Genomic DNA, 11530 nt, shown 5'->3' with positions numbered 1-11530 from the left:
GGTACATTTACACGACAACAATGTAAAAAAAAAAAAAAAGACAAAAAAAAAGTATATTATTTTCTTTGTATAGATGACAACGCGGATCTGTGAAAACAACTAAAAATCCTGTATTATGTATTATTGTAAAGAAAGACTATGCTCCTGTGCACATATTTTACAGAACACTCACTGCTTCATCAAACTAACATCTACATAGCATGGTGAATGTTTTTATGGGTGTCAACGAATGGGACACTAAAATATTTTTCATTTTGGCTTTAATAAGGTTTCCTCAAGAAATAGTCAATAAACCTGGTGTCAATAATTCCTGTTCTTTCTGACAACAAAGCATTTGAATGCGACAAGCTCATAATCATGACTTCAGAAGTAGGAAGCAGGAAATTTCCAATAGCATGTGAATGCAGCATATCATCAACTGTGCTTGTTTTAGCAAGCTAAGCTAATACTAATTGTCCAACTTAAAAGTATGAAGGATAGTATTTTCTGGAGTTAAAAGTATAAAGTATTTTCTGGAGTTGTTCTTGAGTTGTTCATGGTTTATGCCACAGATTTATTTATCATTTTATTTTCAAGAGGCAAGATGGTAATGAAACCGACAACTGATGTTAGCAACATCACTGCATAAATGACACCTCAGACTTTACCCATTGATGTTAATTTTCTAAATAAATAACCCCTTTCGGAATTCATTTTAAAGATTTTTCATTATTAAATTCTGCCATCAAGATTATCTAGAAATTATGATCAAATAAATATTCTACTAAAAATAATCTACTAAAAAATAAAAACTGGAGAGAAAAATATATTTACATTCCATTTTCCATTTTTACACTCCACAAACACGTTTTGGTTTCCCAAAGAACCTTTCTGCAAACAAACCATTTTTTATGTGAAGAACATTTTAATAATCCAAATAACCTTTCTTATCTACTATAAAGAACATTTTGTGGAATGGAAAGTTTCCTTGGATGTTAACTGTTCTTCATGGATCCATCAATGTCAGTAAAGAACACCATTTTTAAGTGTGTACAGTAAACTGTAAGTAGTGGCTTGTTGGTACAGTTGTATTATTTTTGCTAAGTGGTTACAAAGGTTTTTCAAAGTCACATTTTTTAATAGTATATTTAAAATTTGCATCTGTATGCAAGTTCATATATGGGAGCTTGGGAGCATTTATTATGCTATTTCATAAACCTAAAATGTACAGCAATAATATGACTTAGAGGTTGCAATGATTTTGCAACGAATGTTATGAATCTTAATAAGGCTTAAATATCATACTTCCTCATGTTCCTATAGTGAAAAACAGTGTAGAAAGCATGGCTGATTTACTACAGAGTTTTTACTGCATTCTAGCATAACCTGCATAAATGCCCATCAAAACCCAAACTGGTGCAAATTCCAGCCAAGAACCACCCTTGCCAAGACCTTGTCGGCACAACCATCTCACCCATACAGAAAGACAAGAACCTTGATACAACACTAGACATCTGTCATTTTGTCACGGGTTGTGACGTGAGAGACAAAATGCACAAAGATGATAAAGGTAAACAGGCTTTAATAATCCACAGGGTAATACCAACGGTACATCCAACACAACTACACAGAGACAAGAGCCGACAAAGACAAACAAACCAAACTGAAATTAGAGGAGATAATGAGACACACACACCTGAACATAATGGTGAAATCAAATGAATAACCATAACTACTAACGAGCAGGAAAACAAACACAAACAGAGTCCATGCGGTGTGAGAACGCCCCCTACCAGAAGGCATGTCCTCGCGCTGTAACAGAAGAAATCAGGGAGGGACGGAGGGGGCTTTAGAGGTGGTCGAGGCAATGCCATAAGCAAGGAGCCAGGAGATGGTGAAGGGTATACATGCTGACAGAGGAAACTGGAGGAGCCAGGGTGGAGCATTGAGCAGAGGCATGATGGACATTGCCCAGGCCACAGCCAGAACTGTGCTCCCCATGGGGACGGCCAGAGGTGATGAAGCTGGACTAGGAGCCTACGGCGTAGCCAAACGACGTCAAATACCCAGGCGGCCGCAACTGAACTGCAGCAATGACATCCTGCGATGATGGTGTGGGTCTGGAGGTCAGAGCTGGAGCGACCAAGGGCAGTGGCGGAGCCTGAGGGCTGTAGGCTGAGTTGTGGGCTCCTCTTGCCCAGGAAGAGACAGTTCCCACTTCCCAGCTGGCGAGAGGTGGATCGGTGCCACTGAGAGGAGTGGATACAGTGGGACTGGTGGGAGATGGTGACGAGTGGGTGACAGGAATGGCTGAGGGCTGAGAATGAGACTGGAAAATAGTCCAATTGATAAAGGTTAAGTCCTCTATGGTGGTTAGGTGAGGTGATGGGAGAGGGAGGCTGGGTGGGACAGATAATGGGTGCTTCTCAATTCTTATTTGTGCATCCTCGTTTCCTTTCCTTGCTTCCTTTCCTCACGTCTTAGCTCCACCCCTCCAGGATGCGAGGGAAGGACGCAAGGAATAGACGAGAGGACGGAGGAATTGAATCAAGTGAAATGATAAATCCTCGCTCCCTTTAGCGTCACTTCAAAGCGTCACCAGCTACACTCGAGGGATATACCCACATGTTGTTAAAATTTGGTTATTTAAAAAAATATAATAAATATTTATAAAGCAAGATGCCTAGTTGAAATATATGAGATATAAAGTTTATTTCATTTGTAAAAGTAAAGAATATATTTAAATTATTGTGACCGATAAGAAGGGGGAGGAGAATTTATGCGTGCGTCAAGTTACTCGAGGAGAAAGACTTCCACAAAGGATGCACCTGTGTATCCTCGCTCATGACTCCTCAGGAAAGCCTCCTCACTCCTCGTTCCTCGCCTCCTCGCGGTGCAATTAGAGAATTGAGATGTCCTTCAAGATGGCTGAGCTCGATCGTTTTCCAGGTCATAGGATGAAGGACGGAGGAGCGAGGAAAAGCGAGGAGGGATATTGAGAAGAACCCGAAGAGTCTCTTAACTGAAGGTCTGAACTTGGTGCCAGAGTCTCATTCTCAGTGGAAGGAGGGTGGGCGGGGCTCTCCTTTCTCCTCCGATTCCTCAATAGCTCCCTCAGCGATGGATGCCGCAGCCGGCATGTGCACCTTGTCAGACTCATGCATATCAGCCTCAGTGGTAATGTTGGGCTCACACACCCACAATGGTGTGGGCTTGCGTCAGAAAAGGCCTTGACGTCTGCGGTGAACTCAAACAGCTTTATCCCGAACAATGGGTTCTGGCTGGGCACTGGGTTTGGAGTGGGGCTGGTGATGTCGTCAAAGGTGAAGGAAGATCCACAGGATGCCAGCACCCACTCCACAAAGGCAGCAAAGCTCCCTCGAGGAGCCTCCCCGGACAACTGCGCTCATGTAGCGGTGTTGAGTTCATTGCAAAGAAATGTAAAGAGGCAGTCATCTAGTAAGGTGGCATGATGAGCCAGATCCAAGAATTCCTCCAGGTGTTGCTCGAGGGAGCGTTCTCCCTGCTCAAGGCATAGCAGCTTTACAGTAGGGTAGTCCATAATAAACAAAAAGAATCTAAACAAAAGACTGGAGATGAAAGAGGGGAAAAAAACAAACAAACAATTTTTTTTTTAGTTGCACTTTTGGGTTGGGTCTTCTGTCTTGGGTTGTGAGGTAAGAGACAAAATGCACGAAGAATATGTAGTTAAGCAGGCTTTAATAATCCACAGGGAAATACTAATGGTATACATCCAATAACACTACACAGAGACAAGACCCGACAAAGACAAAAACCGAACTAAACTTAAATAGAGGACATAACAAGACACACACACCTGAACATAATGATGGAATCAAATGAATAACCATGACGACTAACAAGGAGCAGGAAACGGTGCAAAACACAAACAGTGTGTGACACATTTGGTCTTTTCATACCAGAAAAGCAGCTCAAATTGTGGTTCAGGCCCCAGTCTGCTCTCATCGTGACAAGCTGGCAAAACAATGTTTATTGGAAATTATGGTTCTTCGGATTTAAAAATAATAATAATAAATAAATAAATAAAGTTTTGATCAAACACATGAATATTGGGATATTTGATATTGTCAAATGGCTATAAAATATTGAGAGAATTTATAAAAATGGATGTGGAAAAAGGCATTGTCCCCCATTCTGGTTATTCTAATTTGTGTAAGCAAATAAGTCATATAAAAAGCAAGTATTTAGGTTATGTTCACTAGCCACTGTGCCATACAAACCTCCACACATGCAAACTGGTAAAGTAAAATCTGCTAAACATTTAGTTGCAGTCCAATTTATTGAGGACCTGATGGCTTTTAACCATCTTCCAAGAAAAGAGGTAAGACTAATAAATGTAATACAATTTCTGTGTTATAAGATTTCATTTTATTTAAATTTGTGTGTATTGCCAAGGGAAATTAATAATTTTTTTATTTTTTTTTTTTTAATTTTTTTTTTACTTTTTGGCTTGTCTTGACCCAGAGCATTTAATTTCCCCATATATCACTAAAAAGTGTTCAGGGAAATTCTAATTTTGTACAGTTTAATATATTGGTAATGTTAAAGAATCTTGGTAATGAGAGTTGAGAGCTTTTGTACAGAGCCCCTAAAGGGACATTGTGGTGAAAAAAAGTATGAGCTAGGAGGGAAAATATATTTTAAAACTTTTGCATTCTCTGGCAAAACATTTGTGCTTCCCTGAGAAACTTTGCATTTGCTAGTAAATCTTTTGAGTTGTTTGCAAGTGAGCGCAAAGTCTCTTGAGGGAAGGCAATATTTTTTCTGAGGAAACATAAAAGTTTTGCAAGCGAATGCAAAGTTTCTCAGGGGAAGGGAAATGTTTTGCAAGTGGACACAAAAGTTTTTAAATATATTTTTTCCTCCCAACTCATGTTTTTTTTTTTCCCATCACCATGCCCTTTAGAGGCTCCGTACATTTGTTTTAATTACTCAGTGACATATATTGTATTTTCATGTATTCATGTTTCATGCAACAGGCTACAATATGGTATACCACTCACACTTGGTTCCAGTGGATCACCAACTGCTTGATTATACAATGTAAGATACATTTCCATACAAATCAATTGTTTCCTTAATCCAATTAAATGACTGATTTTACAGCAAGAACATTTGTGGTGATTTGATAGTAGATTTATAAAAATAAAAAAATTGTAACACTTTATTTTGATGGTCAATTTTAGACTTTCTACGAACTATAAGTAACTTTGCAGCTACGTCAACTAGCAGTCATTGGAGTATTAGTAGACTGTCTGCTTAATATCTTGTAACTATAAGTTATTTTGCAACTACATGTCAACTTATTCTACTAATCGTAACACCTAAATCGTAAAACCTACTCTAACAGTCTACTACAGCCTACTAATACTCTAATGAGAGTTAGTTAGCATGTAGTTGCAACGTTACTTATAGTTAGCAGAATGTCTAAAGTGGAACATTGAAATAAAGTTTATCCAAAAAGATGCATTAATTAACAAACAAACCGCACTGTCCACTGCATAACCAGACCTTTAACGTCTATCTATAGTCTGATTAAATTATATAAAATTTCACATCCTGTATTCAAGTTTTGTTCTTTCAGCTCTATTGCTAGGATCTGTAGAGCCATTAAACTGTTCAGAACCAACAACAAAGTCGCTCCTTAATGCCATGAAAGTGGAAGTCATCAGCTACAGTGAGGCAAGGCCGGTTATAAGTCTGAAAACTTCCACCAACGTCAGTGTGGACTTGACTCTTTATGGCATTTTAGGAGTGGTAAGCTACCTTATGGAAGTCTGCAACTTTTACTTAAAATTTACAAAATTATGACATTATTATAGTACTAATACCACTAAATGTTTACAGAATCCATATAAATTCTCTTTCAGAATGAAAAATCACAGGTGTTGGAAACATATCTGTGGGTGAGGATGGTAAGAGTCAACAAAGACACTGTTTAGACCTGGTATTAACAGCCGGTTTGTGTGATCCAAACACATGTAACAATGCTTAATACATCCAGGCCTGTTCTAACTACTGTATTGCAAGAACACTATTTAAAGAGCAGAATTACTTCTCTTTTGTAGAGGTGGCAGATTGAAGGTTTAAGCTGGGATCCTGATGAGTGTGGAACAAAAAAGATTTCACTACCAAGAGAGAAGATATGGGTTCCAGACATTGTCATTAACGAATTGTAAGTTGCACTAGTAAAATGTAACAGCTTTGACTAGTGACTAGCAAAACAGCAAAAAGTTCATAATTGTACATTTGCAGTGGACATTAATAGGGTAATATATACCCAATATTTTGTATTTGAACTCTAAGTCAATATCTGCTGTGATTTTTGTTACCTTTTGCACTATATTACACCACTATAATTTTATATTATAAATAATTATTATATTACTATTATTTCAGTGCAAAAACCCTGCAAATTGTTTATGAAATTGTTGATCATGATTATGAATGCTGGTTTTCCACTGTGCCATTCATATTTAAGTAATTCTTTCTAGTGTATCATGCCTTCTTTATATGTAAATAAGACTTGTAATATAAAACTCAGTTGTCCCCAGAATGTGTCTGTGAAGTTTCAGGTCAAAATACCCCGCCCCCCCTAGATAATTTATTTGGGTGGGAGAAACACACTGTTTTTGTCTGTGTGTGTCTTTAAATGCAAATGAGCTGCTGCTCTCTGTCCCCTTTCCAGAAGAGCCTTTCCAGCTCTTGCTTCGAATACTACAGCAACAGCAGAACTGGAGAACCCCACACATTTAATAGAATTCCCAAAGATGGATCATTACTAACTGTACATGTTTAAACTTCATATCCTGGGTAGGGTTGCACCAGCCGTTCATGGTAACACTTTAGAATACTGATCCTTCGTTAATGAATAACTACACAAGAACAAATGAGTAATGCATTATTAACACTCTAGTAACTACTATTAACTAACAATAAACTCTGATGAATTAATTAATAAGTAATAGTGCTCAGTTGAAGGTGGTAGTTCACTATTAACTAATCAGTAACTACTGTTCTTTTTACACCTCCCAGAGAACTACTAAGAACTACTATATACATGTTCGTAATTAATGAGAATAATGCATAATGTATAATTAATTATAAAGTGAAGGTGATAGTAACCCATTAGTAATGACTGAAGTATTACCAAATCCTTCAGAAAGAATTAATTATTTATTTGGATCAGTATTCTAAAGTGAAAAACATGATAACTCTCTAGTAACTACTGAAGTCTTTGTAAAGTTTTGATGTTTTTGTAAACATCGAACGTTACTCATCTAGTTATTCATTAATGAAGGATCAGTATTCTAAAGTGTTACCCCGTTCATAAGTTCTTTCCTAAATTGGAATGTAAAGTCCACACTAGAGGCTTAGTAACTACTAGCTTTTTTGTAACTAAGTGTGTACTTTATTCGGTTACACCATTTGTTCAAAAGGCAGAAGTAACTAGAAATAGCTAGTAGGTCGTAAGCTTTCCGTAAAGTAATGCACAGTCGCATAATATGACGTTTACCCTCAATTATCTAAGCAGCCTTCAAATACTTGAGCAGAAGTTGTTGCTGTCAATTTCAGTTTTTCCTTCATTCTAACTTATTTTGCCTCAGGTAACAGTAAAAATACATTTCCATTAACTACGACAATCTTCAATGGATGTTATAAAAGTGTTTTTATATGTAAATAAGATTAAAAAACATTATTTGAAATTAAATTAATAAGGATTAATACATAAATACTGATGGAAATTAATTTGACAAGCACAACATGGACCAATGCACACAGCAGTGCGCTGTTTAGAAATATTTAGTAGTGTGTAAGTTGTAACTTAGTGCCCCTTTATGTCATAACTTGGCTAAGTTGTAAATTACGCACAGCTGGTGCAACTGGCCCAGGAACACGTAAGTGCCACACTTTATTTTGTGAATATTTGCAACCACCTTTGTGAATGTGCTTGTCAGCACACTGTACAGCTAATGTGGCTAAAGTTACCACTGTCTCTGACTGTATTCATAGAGACCAGAGCTATGTCATTAGTTCTTATGTGTTCTGGGTATGAAGTTTGATCATGAACAGTTGGTAGATCCATCTTTTGAGCATCAACTTTTTTTGCAAACCATGCGTTTTACTGACCCTCGTTTGCAAAGCATTCCTGTGGTGAAATGATTTACACAAACATATATACAAATTTAGCTATTTTCTTGGACACATTCTTGGACACTTTATAAATGAAATGAATCCACTGCTCAGATGCCTGTGCCCGGTTGCATAAAGCACCTTAAGTGTAATTTTCCCTTAAGATCGCCCTTATGTTTCCCTTAAACTTAAGGGTGTTGCAGAAAATAACCGTTAAGTGTTACTTAAGGGTTTCTTTAGGCGAAACGTCATAAACCCTTAAGAATTTCCCTTAAGTATATATTTTTCACTTAAGTAATGCGTAAGTGTTGCATAAAGCCCCTTAACCTTCATTTCCCTAAGTATATCGTAAGGTTCGTAAAACTTCACCTTAAGTGTTACACAGAGTGAGCAGGTTCAATCCAAGTCGTATAACGTGCCACGATCGGCCGCTTTATATGATAGACAAATTGTACTTTAGCGGTTTATTCACATAAACATTGATGAAATATAACATCTTATAACATATCTTATATGGTAAACGGAAGCGCAAACGTGCGTGCATCACACGCAAAAACAACCCTCATTGGTTCTTGCGCGCACATTTGAGCTTCCGACACAGCCGTAATCATATGGATGTCTTTCAATAAATGGACATAAATGATGAGAGAATATTAAAAATATCTTTATTTGTTGTCCAAAGATGAATGAAAGTCTTATGGGTTTGGAACGACATGAGGGCGTCAGGGTGAGTGAATGACGGCAGAAATCTCAATTTTGAGTAAACAATCAATTTGAGTTTCTCGTCTCTTTCATATTTGGTTTTCTTTTTTGTTTTCCTTATCCATATTATGTTGTTTTCTGTGAAAACTTACCACGATACGTATTAACAAATAACGTGTCCATGGCAACAGTAGAATTTTTTAACGGCAAAACCTGGGATGCTGTCGTTAAACACTTAACGGTTTCCCTTACCTAAGAGAACAGTTTAAGAGATTATATGCAACACCCTTAAGTCATTCCCTTAGTTAAGGGGAAATCACGCCTTAAGTGTCATACTTAAGGGAAAAACTTAAGGTGCTTTATGCAACCGGGCACTGGAGTTTATTGAGATGATTATGTTAATTATTACTGCCAACAACAGAACATTTGTTTACGTAGCTGAAATATTTTATCACTAGCTGCTCTAGCGAGTATATAAACATGGTGGACCATGTGCGGCTCACTTGGGGTGGGATCTATGTTAATAGAGCAGAGTCCCTCAGCAGTCATGGGTGGGGCCTAAGCATTTGTGACATCACAAAAGCTACAATCTGCAAACAGCTTGTTCTGAGACAATGCTTATGATTTATGGGGATTAAAAAAGAGGAGTGTGTGGATTTTTACCATTGTAGGGTGGTTGTGTACACACTAGGGCTGGACAATAAGACCTAAAATCAAAATCGTGATTAATTGAACATTTTACCTCAATTACAATTAATGAACTATTATTTTGTTTTGTTTTTTTTTTTGTTTTGTTTTTTTTTTGACCCTCATAGTTCAGGGACAAGGTTTGTACTGTAAATATGCTTGACTATTAAAAATGGGAAATTTTTTTAGTTTTCTTAGGTTTTTACAGATTTCTGCAAATTAGCACAGTACCAGTAAATTTATTTGAATTCATTAATGAGAACGAATGCATGTGTGAATTAGCCAAGTCATATCATCTCTCTATTAATTGTGAAGCTGTGGGTTGTAAGTAGTTACTTTAAAAAGTAGAAAAAAAGATGCTATAACATTTGAGTTTCATAGCTACAGTGATACATAACAGGACAGTGTTTCTGCACTCCTCTCTGTGTGCGCAATCTTCACGTGAAGCTACTGTCTGTATGAGTGTGAGGGTTAGAGTTGCATTAGTGCAAGTAGCTCAGTATAATAATACACATCCGGTGGTCTAAAATTGCTTGAATGTCCAAACTGGCAAGCTTTAAAACATAGATTTGACAAAGTTTAGTGAAGACGCAAGTGAAAGTGATCTCACATTGGGGCTCGCCACTCGTCTGTGTGTGTTAACTTGCCGTTTGAGTTAGCTTCCTTGTTGCTTCCATGCTGCTGATTGGATGGGGTGTGACTACACATGCGGTAGTATGTTTTTAAGTATTAACAGGATTAAAAAAATAAATAAATAACCGACATGGGAAAATTACTTCGTTTAAAGGGTCCGAATTTTGGTTTCGATTACTTTTCGATTAATTGTCCAGAAGATTATACAGAAGAGGATTAGGGCCAAGCAATAATAAAAAAATAAAACCATCTCGAGATTAAAGTTGTTAAATTTTGAGAAAAAACTTATTAAATTTTGAGAAAAACTCGTTAAATTTCGAGAAAAAAGTCGAAATAAAATGTTGAGAATAAACTCGTTAAATTACGAGGAAAAACTCGTTAAATTTAAAGAAAAAAGTCAAGATAAAATGTTGAGAATAAACTTGTTAAATTACGAGAAAAAAATAATTACTAAAAAACTAAAGACATTAAATTACGAAAAAAAAGTTGTTAAATTATGAGAACAATTAATGAATTTGTTCTCGTAATTTAACGACTTTTTTCTCATAATTTAATGACTTTATTCTCAACATTTTATCTTGACTTTTTTCTCGAAATTTAACATTTTTCTCATATTTTTAACAAATTTGTTCTCGTAATTTAACAACTTTTTTCTCGCAATTTAATGACTTTATTCTCAACATTTTATCTCGACTTTTTTCTCGAAATTTAACGAGTTTATTCTCAAGTTTTTTCTCATAATTTAATGAATTTATTCTCAACATTTTATCTCAACCTTTTTCTCAAAATTTAACAACTTTAATCTCGAGATGGTTTTATTTTTTTATTATTACTTGGCCCTAATCCTCTTCCGTACAAGTACACACACGGCCAACACACATTTATGTTCAAACACCATGTAAAAGTGAATTTTGCATAATATGTTTCCTTTAAGTCAAACTTAAAAATGCTTGTCAAACACAACATTTCATCAAAAAGAATTTTTGCAAGCTCAGGATTACCAACCTGATCTCATAAAAAAATGTAAATAATTTATGTGGTGGTGATTTCATATAAATTTGTATGATGTGATTTTTATGAAAATTTGCTTTTCTGTCTTTAACCTACTACCCACTGTCATTTTGCAGCATGGATGAAAACAGAGCACCAGAAACATATTACGTCTATGTGACCTCCACTGGTGAAGTGCTCGACGGACGGCCGTTTCACGTGATCAGCTCATGCAAACTTGACATCTACACCTTTCCATTTGATTTTCAAAACTGCTCATATACTTTCAACTCTTACAAACACTCTCGTGAGTGAGCAAAACTGAAAACTGTATATTCCTTGTTTGGCTACATGTGATTACATT

This window comes from Chanodichthys erythropterus, chromosome 10 (genome assembly GCF_024489055.1).
Source record: "Chanodichthys erythropterus isolate Z2021 chromosome 10, ASM2448905v1, whole genome shotgun sequence".
Classification (NCBI taxonomy): Eukaryota; Metazoa; Chordata; class Actinopteri; order Cypriniformes; family Xenocyprididae; genus Chanodichthys; species Chanodichthys erythropterus.
This window is presented reverse-complemented; position numbering follows the sequence as displayed.